The following is a 13,465-nucleotide window of genomic DNA, read 5'->3' as shown; positions in this document are numbered from 1 at the left end:
TGCAAACTTGATAAAACTCATAAGTACTTTTCCATTGTTTCTCTGGTTTAACGAATGCATGAAAAAGTATGATTAAGCTGGCATCGCTTTAATTGTTATCCTCACAAATGGTCCTTTCAGTCTTCTCTGCAAAGGTAGGTGGAATACTAAACAACAATCAAACTTAGAATCCATCCATCCATCCATTTGCAAACTTGGAATCCTTTTAATAATATTTTTCATCAGGACAGATTTTTTTCAGCTTTCATTTATTTGTTCTAATTAATCAAAAACATTTTAATCTTAGTGGTTTGTAATCAGAATTATTACCATAAGTATAAGGGACACTTTTGCTAGAAATTGGATGAAAAATCCAGAGCGTCCAGAGAGTCCAGAGTTACATTTTGTATAAAGATTTGATTTTGATGGGAGTGTAGATGCAGTAGGTACAGATACTGGGCACTGAACAACAAAAGCAGTGACTCTAAGAGTCCTGTACACTGGGCATATTTTGCATTTGATTGGGATGATCAGGAGCAGTGTGGGTCACATAAGAGTCACAAAGATTTGTGTCGTTTTGTTCAGGCTAAGCAATAACTCATAATGTGCTCATACAGTCTGTAGGCTACACTCATTAATGTTAGATTTCCCAGAAAATACCATCAATGCTGCAGATTGTTTGTGGTTTTGTTTTTGTTTCAATGTATGTTAAAAACATTAACTTAATATTTTTATTTTATTAATACCAGTTGTAATTCTGTGGTGCTGTTCTGGTCTTTAAGTGATGACGTATGAAACCTGCTTCTTTCCAAACTACTCTGCGTTTATTAAGGCTGTTGTGTTTTTAACATGTTTTAATGCTTTTTATCTTGTTCTATTTAAACTGAACAAGCCCGTGAAAAAAGGCAGTGATCACTGTCGGCCTCTCTCAGTTTTATTACCACTGTTTATTTTAAAGCTCAGTTTTTAAATCCTTACGATTTCACTACAGCCCAGCACACACAGCAGTATATTAATGACTAACCTCGTATTGTGGATGGATTATCTCAGTTGTTCTCCTGACTGAAGTTTGGTCCGTTTACAGCATCCTGCCATGCGATTGCATTTGTCCCTAACCATCAGGAACCCTCACGTTAACTTTTATCGAGTGGAAAAAAAAAATTGCATTCATCCTCCTGCTTCACTGTGCTAATGTGTTTATATTGTGCTAACCATAGCTGTGTAGCTAGCCACCACGTAGCATATCATTATATACCAGCTAGTCCAACTTCGTAACCCTGTCTTCATTTATGTCGGAAGTGATAGCAGAGCTGTACGTTTTAATTTTTTCAGAAATCTCTCAGTCAGAACATGCTATACCATCTTTAGATAAAAGCTAGCAAGCTAACTTCCTGCTAACTTCTGACTCCGTTAAATGACATAGATTTTGTTTTCATGGATGCCTGGATGTTAAACTTATTCTTACACTTGGTAAAGTAGCAACACTGATCATTTTATTGAAGATGAAAGAATTTAGACAGTATTTAACTCTCAGTGATGCTGCAGTGTTCCTTTGACTTTGGGACCTGAAACTGTCACGGCCAGATCAGCAGGCCGCTGACTAGTAGTGTTCTCTCTCTTGCTCTCTCTCTCTCTCTCTTGCTCTCTCTCTCGCTCTCCCGCCAGGGCGGAACTCATGGTGGGTTCGCGCCCTCGGCCCACGCCCCTCTGAAGAGGAAACACCTGGGCCTCATCAGTGCAGCCAGCATTTAAGCCAGGGAGTGGCTTCTACTCATCGCTGGATCGTTGTGTGTGACTCGCGTCAGTGCAGCCCGGCTCTGAGCAAGTTCTCTTTTGCTTCCCTGTGCAAAACCTCTAACGTGTGTTTCCTTCTGTACATAGATCCCCTGGACCCGACCCTGCATTCCCCGAGCGGATTCCCTTTTTGTGTGAGTGTTTGGAGAGAGAGTCAGAAGAGGAGCAAGTGTCTTTTCCCTACCTGGATTTCCCCGGAGCCTTTTCCCTGTCACCGCTTTGTATATAGCACTATCCCCTGCACTGTTTGTATATACACCTGGTGGAACTGTAATAAATACTGACTGTGCCTCTGAGTCCTGCATGTGAGTCCTCAAGCGAACCGTGACAGAAACAGATTTTGGACCCGGATACGGCTAATGACGTCAGACTTAAAGACCGGATTAGCCATACTTTGATTACTTTGATTTGGATATATACACTCAGTTTAACCATGGACATGGTCAGCAGCAATACTATTCTGTGACATCAAGGGGGGCAAAAGAAAACATCACCCGAATTACAATTACGTGACCATCACCAACCTGAACAATTGATGCGATGTAGGACAGATCCATGCTTTCATGACACTGGTACAGCAGAAATCAAGACAATGGTGTGGCGCATTCAGAGATGCTCTTCTGGATACCTTAGTTGTAAAGACTGGTCATTTTCTCTGACCTTTGGCATCAACAAGGCTTTCTCACCTCCTGCTCACTGGATATTTTCACTTTTCCACCTATTCTCTGTAAACCCTGGAGACATGAAACCATGTCATATTCAGAGTAACTTAAATCACCATTCTTCTTCATTCTGATGCTCAGATTGAACTTTAACAGGTCATCTTGATACAGTTTCAATAGTTGCCATGTGATTGGCCGATTAAGAAACAAGTGTATCTAATAAAGTGGCCAGTGAGTTTATGTAGCCTCCAGATGTGAACAGTGAAGCCCTGAAGTGTCTTAAACCTGTATTTTTTGCAATGAGCACCAAGGGGAGGCTCCTTTGGTTGCAGAGGCAGTAATATGCTATTTTTTAACTTATTTAATGCTAAACTGTTTCCTAATGAATATATGGTACCAGTTGCTCGCTTCTTTTTAAAAAAAATATATAATCACAATGTTCATTTGAAATCATAATTCAACTCAGATTGAAATAGGTGATAAAGCTGGAGACGTTTTGGACGTGTTCTTTCTTAACCAGAGGTTATTCCTGGCTAATGTCTGGTTGAGTAAAACAAAGGCTGAAGATGTCAAAACATGGGTAACACCAAGATGGCTTTGTCCATTTCATATAGAGTCATGTATCATCTACCAAACTTCTGGCATTGTGGCGAGCTGCTTGCACTCTTACTCTTGCCTGAGGAAACAGGAAATGTGGGAAACAGTATGGTTAGGTCAGAAAATGTTTGGACACCAACACATATTCCTCAGTGTCAGCAAAGCGCAAGACACTAGATTTGAAATGACAAGATAAGTTGCAGTTAAAAAGTAGACTTTAAGCTTCAGCGGAGTTGCTCATTTTGGACGTAAGGCCTACACCTGTGGGTGATCTGTCATATCAAAAACCGTCCCGGGATATTTCTCGAGATAAAATACGCTAAGCAGCTCTTACTGCATCCAACAGTAAAGTGCAGGCTCTGCTGTTCGCAGTGATGTAATGCCTAAAATGAGTTTCACTCCCCTTGCAGTACCCCTTGCCAATGGTTTATAATGTTACTTAAAAGATATTCTGTGAGTCATGAAGTGAGTACATTTCAGCGCTTTCTGTTTCATCACCCTGGAGGAGTTTGTTAACAGTGGGAGCCGTAAACTGCGTAGCTGGCGATAAGAAAAGTGATGATTCCAATGTTTCCTTTCCATTTGTATTTTAATTTTATCCCGAAACACACACACACGCTCATACGGACTCAAATGTAAACCTGGCAGCTCCCCTGCCACTCGGCTTCTGAGGTTTGGAGGTCTCTGATAGGAAGCCTCTGAAATGGAAAAGAGATAAGAGTAAATAAACAAATAAATACAATAAAACTGAATTTGTGCTGGTTCAGTGCACACAGAGGAAAAGAGGGGGAGAGAGAAAAGGAGGGAGTGCACTCTGCGAGGCCTGACGGCGAATCCCACAAAGGTGCATTCTCAGTAAAGCAAAGCAAGGTAAATAGCTAAGTGAATTCATGCGAGTTGCATTTATTCTCTGAAATCTGATGGAGAGAGACACCATTTTGACTCAGACAATGAAGCTATCGGTTACTGCCTCTGATATGATCTCTGTCCATTTTGCGCTACCCAATTGCTCCAGAAAAGGCATTTTTATTTCCATCACAATGAAGTTATTTGGTGCTGTCAGCTAATTCTCAATGGCACGACAAGCTTTCTTTGGGCACACATCGATACCTTCGCAGAGGAAACCACGCTAAACCAAATGTTCTGCACAGCGAGCCCGCCTTTAATGCAGTGCCACGGGCTTTGATGTGCACCCACACCAACACGCCACTCCAACAGCCTTTCTTCTCAGATGTTGCTTAATTACACTATCATAGTCTGTTAATTACCTTATCAGTGGTGCATAATCCCATGGTCAGTGTCTGAACGCCACGTATCAAAGCAAAGCAACGTCTCTTTCATGCGGCGGTTTCTTTTTTCGGAGGCCCTGATTAGTGGTTTGTGAGATTGCAGATGAGGTTATTTTTTACTAACAATTAGTGTCTCGAGGCCAAAATAAAAAAGATTTTTAAAAAGGTGTGTTTATTTTGTTTTGTTTATTTAGTAGTAGCGCTCTAACGGTAACTCTAATTGTTGCCCCAGAGAATCCGTCTTAGTCATATGATTAATGAAAACAGTGCAAGGCTGGATTTTGTAGATATAACATTAAAAGAATAAATCAGCTCACTGGAAAAATGTTTAAATATTTGCTTTCTCGTAGAGAGGGAGTTGATTGACTGAAGAGATGATTGGCCTAGATTAGTACAGCCGGTGTGCTCTACAGTTTGTTTGTTTGGTACTTTTTGGTATTAAAGTAGGCAAAAGATGTTAATTTCTATGCATCTAGTGTACTCATGGGGTAAAGGTAGGGTTAGTTCACTATGGCCATAACTCACATCGATCCAATAATAATAATAATACAGGTTCAAAAAAATCAAGCAGCACACAAGACAACAGGACTCTCTCAAAAAACAACAAGTATGGTTTTTAGGACTTCATCCAGCCATTTAAAAGCTCTAAGCACAGCATTAGGACTGTATGAATTTATCCGTTTCTTACATTGCTGTGGAGGAAACATGGCATCAGTGCATTGAGGTTTGCAGGCATTCATTTATGAACAGCTCTCACAGCATTTCAGTCAGGTCAAGTTCTGGACTTGCAACATTTGTTGCTATTTTGGGGTCATTGTCTTCTTGCATAACCCAATTTCAGCCAAGTTTTGGCTTTTTGACAGAAGAGTTCATTGTGGAATCAGTGACTGCAAGCCGCCCACATCCTGCGGCTGTGATACGCCCAAATCATGACTCTTCCACCACCGTGCTCGACAGTTGCTATGATACGCTGACATGGCGTGTTTGGTTTTCACTAAATGTGGCACTGTGCATTATGCCCTGACATCATCACTTTGGTCTCATCAGTAAAAAAAAGGGACATTACTCCAGAACTGCTGTGCTTTGTTGAGATCCACAGAGCTCAGTATACTGTAAATATATACTGAAAAACAATCTCCCCATAAAGCCCTTATTATTTGGGCTGGATCAGGTAATTGTGCACCATCCCTTAATTACACTGTAATAGGCCAAGGCTGGCTGGAGGCTTTCCATGATGCATTGACTGTCTCTTCTTCCTGTTAAAAGGTAGTTTTTCCTTCCCACTATTGCCAAGTGCTTGCTCATAGGGGGTCTGATTGTTGGGGTCTTTGCCTGATAATAATATAAAGAAACCATTCTTGTGATGTTTTTATATTTAATATATAAATAAAATTGAATTTAATTAAACTGTAATTCTCTTGAATTGCTGGGATTCATGCCTACCAATACTTACTTCAAGTGCATTTAATGCGGTGCATATGTGCCGATCTCCACGCATCTCCGTTTTGATGTGGAGATGATAATTAAGAAATAATTGAAGCCGCTAGAGAAGTGTGAAAGATGCATTCTTAAATGTCTGTGTAATTCTGCTCAGAATATGTTAACGTATGCACAGATGTTAATGCAGAATCTACGTTGGGCTCCTGTCTTCGCGCACCTCAGCGCTTCCACATATGTACTTACCCTCAGCTCTGCTTGCAGCCTTACTGGATCTGTCAACTTGGGGAAAATTTCCATTTTGCAGCTAACTCTGCAGCCTTTTGATGGGTGCGTCTTGCCGACTTTTATCTCTCAGCGCGTCTGAAAACTAATTAATATTTTTTTTACTCTCACTCACTCTCTCTCGCTCCCTCCTTCAGGCAAATATTTGTTTCCTCTGAAGTGAGCGTGGGCAAACCTTCTTCACGGCTCCATATGCTGCCAGCTGCCAATCAAGCGAGCTAGAACCCTGAAACTAATCGCAACCCCCTCCTCCTTTCTTCTGCGTCTCCTCTCCCTCTCCTTCAGCAGAAATGAAGGAGCTTGGGAGAGTGATGTTTGTGTGTGAGTGTGTGTGTATGTGTGTAGGGGGTGTTACAGGAAAATAAAGACATACAGTAGAGAAGAAAAATGATGGCTGAGACACGAGCCCAAAGCAGGATCTCCTCTGTTGTGTCTGTCCACAGAGCACTTCATGCTTGTCTCTATGCTAAGCTCTCTGTTTCCATTTTACATCCTGCTATTTATTTATTTACTGTTCACATAGATTGTACTGTCTCTGTGCTGGATTTGTACTTGTTTGCTTGACAGCTCCAAGAGCGAACAGCGTGTGTACACAGTGGCTGGTGTATGTGTGCACCCTACCAGATAGCTACAGTGGTGCCAAAAAAAACATACAGACTAGGACAGAACAGCTTTGCATGCCACCACCCCCACGCAACCTGCAGCAGGTGAATGAAGAAGGTAACAGAAATGTATTTTGTCAGTCATACTGGTGTGTTTCCACGTGAGCTCGCTGTCTCTGTAAGATACTCAGTGGTTGAGAGTGTTTCCCATGGGGCTCTTTGTGCATATAGCACCACTGTGGGTAATGAGGGAAGAGAAGGAGATGATGGACAAGTGTCCAATGCTCTTCTGAGGAACTTTTAGGGCAACATTTTCAGCATTAGCATGAGGCTCGTAAGCCTCTTCTCTTTATTTTCCAACCAGGGATTTATTTTAGACACATACACACAAAAAAATGATTGTATCTCTCATATGAAACATCCAAGACCAGCTTATTCAGGGAAGAGAAATCAAACACACCTGAGTATAAACCATGAGAGTGCATCTCTTGTCTGGGACTATTTTTAAGTTTTTTTATGCTACAGACACAGGGGAAAGGTGGGTGAACATGACCATGACTATGTGCAATCAACTTGTGATCTCTTTGCCTGAAATGGTTGCTTGAAAACGGGGACGAGGTCTGCAGCTGCCTGCAGTCAGCTGCCGTCTTCAAAGTAACTGGTGCGTCGAGATGGTGATAAAATAAGACAGAGTCAGTCTGCTATCAGCTTGCAACTGAATGTGGTCATTTGGCAATCTGTCTGGGATAAAATCACAAATCATGAATCTGTCACTCTCTACATGCTCGAAGGTATTTATTGGAGATAGGTCGCCTCCCACCAGACGACCTGTGCAGCTGCCTTGTGATCAGACGTGGCTGTCCAGAGATTGAGGGTGACAGTGATAGCAATGTAATCACTCTCCAACTGATTTTTCAGTCCTAGGGAAGTTGCTGTGTGACTGCAGAGTGTCCTGACCTTTAGAATAGAATAGAATTCAACTTTATTGTCATTGCATATGTCACAAATACAAGGCAATGAAGTGCAGTTTGCTTCCATCCGGAAAGTGCTTTAGCAATAATATAGATATATTACAGAATATAGATCTATTATAGGTATGTTACAATGTTTTATTATGCAAAACAAAAGCTTATTTACTTGTGTTTTTTTTTTTTAATATGTGTATATTACTGATTTAGTGACTTTTATGTGTAGCACATATTATGTGTAACTTGTGCAACACTTTGGTCAACTGATGTTGTTTAAAACGTGCCGTAAAAATACACTTTGCTTTGACATGACTGAGGCTTCAGGGGCGGAAACTTCCCGGTCATGGTTTGGGTCAAAATATAACTTTTTTAGAATATTGAACACGTGTTAGAGAGATCAGTTTTTCAGGTTTCCCGGTTGCCTAGCGCCACTTCATATGCAGGTAATGACTTAAGTGATAATACCACGTGCAGGTCGAGACATGGCAGCTCGATGGTATTTTTAAAACTTCACTTTATCTCGCTAAAGCCTGATTGGACAACCTGTCTGGTCTTTTGGTGGGAACAAAGAGAAGGAGCCCAATCATGGCTGTTTTCTCACTTCCACATGTGTGGCCAATCCCTGAGCTAAGTGGGAAGTTATAACAGTTATCCACCTAGAAGGTTGGTACTAGATTATCTGACAAGCTTTTTCCACAAAGCATCTGCAATCTTCCACTTCAGTTATTGAATGAGAAGCACCTATGAGCACAGCGCTCACATATACAGGACAGTAATGTAATGACAGTAACGTATTTTGTGATTATTCTGAACCAGCAACGAGTGCCAGACAAACAAACACAAACCTCGTGTCGCTCTATTCAACTTCTCCACTAAACGTAGACAATCTGTTTTCCTTTGCCTTACATCCAGTTTTGACCACACTCAGCAGTGCATTTCACCTATTTGCTCTTTTTTTCTCTTTCCTGCAGCATATGTTGCAAACGTTTGAGAGAACATCTCGGGCGACACAGAAGAATCTCTCTGAAGACTGAAACCACGACATTAAGTCCTTCACTAAGAGTCAATTCTTGTATCAGGCCTTGCTGTGAAGTACAGTCTGTTGTATACATTACACACACACACACTCACACACACAGGCTTCACTGTCTCCCTCCTGCTATCATCATCATGTGTGTGTAAATGATCCTGTCTTTGTGAGGTTAATTGAAGGCAGGAGCTCTGACTGTCTGAGACATAATCTGTCTGTGTGAAAAGTAAGTGTGCCTGTATTGTGTGTGTGTGTGTGTATGTGTGTGTGTTTAAGGATTGGGTGTTTGAGGGGAGGGATGTCTTTAATATGGCAACACTACTTTTTAAAAAAAATACAAAAACAGAAAAAGAAACATGCAGCAACTCTTCTTTATCCCTCCACCTGCTCCCTCTCTACCTCGACTAAAACCCCCAATACAGATTAGCTCTGTGTGTGTGTGTGTGTGTGTGTGTGTGTGTGTGTGTGTGTGTGTGTGTGTGTGTGTGTGTGTGTGCTGGGTGAGGGGTTAGTGGGTCTGTTCCTGGGGATTTGGGGTTTACAAAAGAAACAAAAAAAAAGAAAAAAAAAAGCCAAGAGTGATGCCATAAGGCTTTGCTTTTCTCTCATATCAGCTCTTATCAGGGCAGTCATTTTTGACAGGAGAAAAAGCCTTTATCTGGAAGAAGCTGTGTCCGTCTGGCCCTGCGTGTGAGCACAGACACACACACACACAAAGAGCCACGCTCAGGGCCTATCGGACTGGGGCTCACACACACACAGAGCAGGTAATCGGCTCACTAGTAGAGTTAGGGGGTTAGAGAAAAGAAGGAAAAAGCTCTTGCCAGAGTGTATCCCGCTCTTTGACTGGATTAAAGCCCACCAGTATTCAGTCCAGGTGCTCTGGAGGACAGAGGGCCGAGGGGGTCCACGTGGGGTTAACTCTCCCTACGGTGCGAGATCACTTCCTGCTGTTCGCCACCTGACACATCGTATGCACGTGGCCCTCAGCACAAACTGGGAAGTACATCAACGCATAGACATACATGGAATCATTTCTGCTGATCGATATGCTCCTCTGATGTTTCAGGGTTCATTTTCAGAGCGTTTAAGATCTTATTACCATGTCATGTCTTTATTCTTGTGATATACATTAACTATAACTATATAATAACACCATAATTGCCGACACTTGAAGTGCAAGATTATTTCTGTTTTAAATGAAGTGATACTGTGTTTCCATTGTAGTGGTTGACAGGGGAGGAGACATAAGAGTTAATTAACTCTGATTAGGATGAGCCACAGTCACTGAACAAGCCAGGGTTCTAGCTCGATACTCCACTCAGTAATTGCTTCCTTTCCTTTTTCTCTTCTTTCCTTTTACTTTCCCTTATATGTCTTCCTTGTGTCCATCCACGCATGGGAAGCTCGTCTCTCATAGAGGAGAGCTGGAGAGCCCTCTGCTGGCTCATCATGCACGTCTGTCAAGTGAAGATAGGCCAACTATTCATCTGGGCTGCAAAGCATTGGTTTGTTCAATAAAAATAAATAAAGATGTACAAAGTACTTTTTTCCATACAGAGTTCAGTTTTTCAGTCAGCTTCATGTAAAAGTCTTTAGTTGATTGTTTTTCATGTCTTTTAATCGCACACTGAGATCAGGCTCTGCGAGGGCCGTGCCATCTGTTGCAGGAGCTCTTACTCTTCCTCATGCTGCAGAGAGCTGTTTATGACTCTGATCTTATATTTGGGTTTGTTGTCATGCTGCAGCAGGAATTTGGAACCAATAATAGGACTCCCTGATGAGAATGCAAGACAGATAAAAATGCAAACATCTGTGTATGGTCATTTGATCTGCACGAATCAAATTTAGTTTTACAAGAGAGACGTTTTAAGACACTGACATCAGCTTTTTTAAATCCTAAATAGACAAAGAGTAAAATGACTCTAACAGTCAAGAGTCATGGGGTTTTAGTAACCCCGATTCTGAATTCATACAGCTTTTGTGGTCCCAGCAGCAGCAAGCCAAGTTTCAGTGAAATTTCCTGCCCTTTGATTAAAGCTACAACAATAGGATCAATACTTTGTTTCTATCCCTAAAGGTCAGTAGGTAGCACTCTGAATCATATTACATATATTATGTTTTTGTGAAAAAGAAAAAACTGTACCAAAGTACATTTAACCAAAGCATTAACTTTAAAAGAAAGCTGATTAGCATGGCAATAGCAATAACATGGCTGATATCCTGAATTCAAATTGGATAAGCAGTAACCCTACTGATATACATCGATCTTTGTATTTCAATGTCATTTTTTAAAAATGACATTGGAAGATTGCTAGCATTAGCTAGCTAACACTGATATTTATGAAGGATGTATTAATAAACATCCATTAATTACACATATTAATTAAGTAGTCAAAGAATCAGCTTAATCGAAGGTCAGTTGTTTAATATTTATGAGAATATGTCATTATGTGCTTATTTTTACAGAAAAAATGTCTACGAACTGCAGTGCCTACTTTGTAACACAGTCAACTCATGCTAAGCTGCACTTATACTTTGACATATTCAACAGATATTATGAGCAGAATAAGTCAGCGAGTTGATACAGTATTAAAGTCTTCCTACACAATCATTAGAAGTTTTAGTTTTCTTCTGCTCATGACTTACAGGACGTAAACTGAAATAATTGAGGCTAGCCTAGCTTCAGGGCTAACAGCGTATGCGCTAGCATTATTTGTGATGGGTTCAGTTTCAAGATGAGGACCAGACAACTCTCATAATCATGTATATTTAAACCTTATTAGTCAGTTTTTTAAGTAGGTACCCTTTCTCTTAATTTAACTCACCGAGCTTGAACAGAAAGAGTTAGAGCTACCACAAGGAATGATGATTAGCTCTTTTATAAAACAGGTATGGAGAGGGGAAGACAGCAGGTGGGGTCTCAGCAGAGGTCTTGGCAGGAGAGGATATTTATGCTCATGGCTCCTCGTGTTGTTAACAGAAAATGCAAATCAAAGTTACTATTACAGTGAGTATGTGTTTAAAGAATCAGGAGATGTACTTCTCTTTTAGTTACACAAACTGCTGTCGTACTGTTCAAGCCCCTCAGTGGTTCATCATAAGCCCCAAGAGTCTGAAAGAGTTTGGTTCTCAATATAGACCACAGGCCTGAGTCATGGCCTTTAGGTTACACACAACAAAGTAAAGAAGTTCAGTCAGGAATTTCTTCTTATTTTTATTATTCACGTAATTGTCACATAAAAGCGGTTCATAAAAACGTTTTTAGTACCCGACGAGCAGCTAAAATGGGAGGTTTGCAGATTCGAAAGACTTTTTAAAAACATTTTCAGGCCTGAGTAAACTGCAAGGGTCTTCTAATGGGCAGTCAAAAGACAATACAATGGCTGCAATGTTTATTTCCTCTTCTTCTTCTTTTTTTCTTCTCAAATTTCAGTGAACCAGAAGAATATTTTGACCTGTTCAAAGAGTTCTAAGGACAGGGCCCAAATACTTAAAGGGATTATGCTAGGACAAGCCGCACTACCCACTCTCTGTTCCTAACTTCCTCCCCAGTGCCATTCGGTCCCTTTGCCTGAAAGACTTCCAGTGTTGCCTCATCTCTTTCAGGACCCTCACGTCCTCGAGCCTGACAGCCATCGCCTAATCAAAGACCTTCTTTTCAGAGGGAATGCTAAGTGCTCCTTAAATGGAATGAAAACAGGACACTTATTACTTGCTATTAAATTATTTTCAGTGATAGTACACTTAACAGAAAACAAAGCTAATGTAAAACATGCCATTAAAGCTCAACTGTCACTGGAGACATCCGCTGGTCCAAGTCTGTCTGAGTGGCCAGCAATGGTAGCGACAACCACATCATCGGCCTCGCATGTAGCGCCACTATCAAATCACTGACTGCATGCCACAGGCTTTGACTTCTTCTGTTTGTTTTTCATCTGTCAGACTGTCATCACGCTTCCTCAGATCAGAAGTGGTGCTTTTTTTCCCCCTGTGGTTGAAATCCTGTCAGAAACCAGCTGTGCTCAGCTGTTCAGACTTCCTGCTCAAAGGACCCAGTGTTCATTTGTTATGTCACAAAGTCGAGTCAGTTTTATTGATATATGTTGTTGTATTTTCTGCGCAGAAATAATTCCACACACAGAATTTCATTGCAAAGATGTTACAGTCGGTCTTGCATAAAGCAGCTCTAGTAACGATATTTAGATATTATGTGCACATGTATTTCAGAAATCAGTGGACAGTTTGATCACAGCGTGTATGTGTGTGTGTTTGCGTGTGCATGAACACACGTGTGTCGAGTCCTTTGAAGCAGACATACACCCCACCACTATCACTGCCGTTCTTGCTCCTCAGATGAAAGCTGATATGTGATCGAGAGTCCGGCCGCTTGTTTCCATTCAGAGCAGTGAAAAGGAAAGACGAGCTAATATTGTAGCACTTGTGATACAATCACACGTCAGCGTTTCTCCTTTTGAATAACACAAGAAAAGATTCCTATAGGGCACGGCTCATTTTGGGAATTATTTTTGGATTTAGCTGCACTCTGGGTTTGAAATCTAAATCTAAAGTTTCTGTAAAAGGTGGAAAAAAGAACAAAAAACCAGAAAGAAACAATAAAGCATGGGGGGATTGAATGAGGAGTAAAATGTGATTGGGGTGAAGGAGGCAGGTGGCTGGCCTGCTGTACACCAACCAAACCCACAAACAGCTGTTCATTTCTCAAAGCACCCTTGTGCCCCCCTCCATGCATCAATTCTCCCTCTCTCTTTCTGTCTCTCCCCCCCAATATCTTCCTCTTTCCCGCTCCACCCCCACCCTC

This window comes from Mchenga conophoros, linkage group LG2 (assembly GCF_057382185.1).
Source record: "Mchenga conophoros isolate Kocher_MC1m ecotype Shallow Benthic linkage group LG2, M_conophoros_male_GT1.1, whole genome shotgun sequence".
In the NCBI taxonomy this organism is placed as follows: domain Eukaryota; kingdom Metazoa; phylum Chordata; class Actinopteri; order Cichliformes; family Cichlidae; genus Mchenga; species Mchenga conophoros.
Note: the sequence above shows the minus strand (reverse complement) of the source record.